Here is a 375-nt window from a genome sequence, read left to right on the forward strand (position 1 = left end):
CCAAGCGCCAGTCTGTCACTTTAAGACAATATATTGACACACATCGGATTTTCTCCCAACTGTTCTCCTCCACTTAAGACATAAACTGTGTTTAAGTAAATACTCTCCAAGTCGGCCATTTGGACATATTTTGGGTGTATTTGATCGTTTGGACATGCGCCCGAAGCTCAAAGTGTAATCTGTTTGTCCGTTTTGGAGCGCGTCGCGTGCACACATTTCAGCCTGAGGAACAGCGTCTCTTGTGCGGATTGTGCTTTCAACGTTTTATTATCAAACATGTCCCGCAATTTAGCAACAGTGTAAGACGGCCTTTTTTCAACAATCACCGATTGTGCTGATTCTGACTTTAAGTTTGGGTTTTAGGGAGGAACGAAT

At 43.2% G+C, this 375-nt stretch overlaps 1 protein-coding gene across 1 annotated transcript in view; it reads right to left on the bottom strand.

Annotated features, from left to right (window-relative positions):
* The window catches only part of LOC107675425 (transforming growth factor beta receptor type 3-like), a 161,517-nt gene that overhangs the window by 114,981 nt on the left and 46,161 nt on the right, over positions 1-375 (bottom strand). The window lies entirely within an intron of this gene.

This window comes from Sinocyclocheilus anshuiensis, unplaced genomic scaffold (genome assembly GCF_001515605.1).
Source record: "Sinocyclocheilus anshuiensis isolate Anshui unplaced genomic scaffold, SAMN03320099.WGS_v1.1 scaffold1696, whole genome shotgun sequence".
NCBI classification, from domain to species: Eukaryota; Metazoa; Chordata; class Actinopteri; order Cypriniformes; family Cyprinidae; genus Sinocyclocheilus; species Sinocyclocheilus anshuiensis.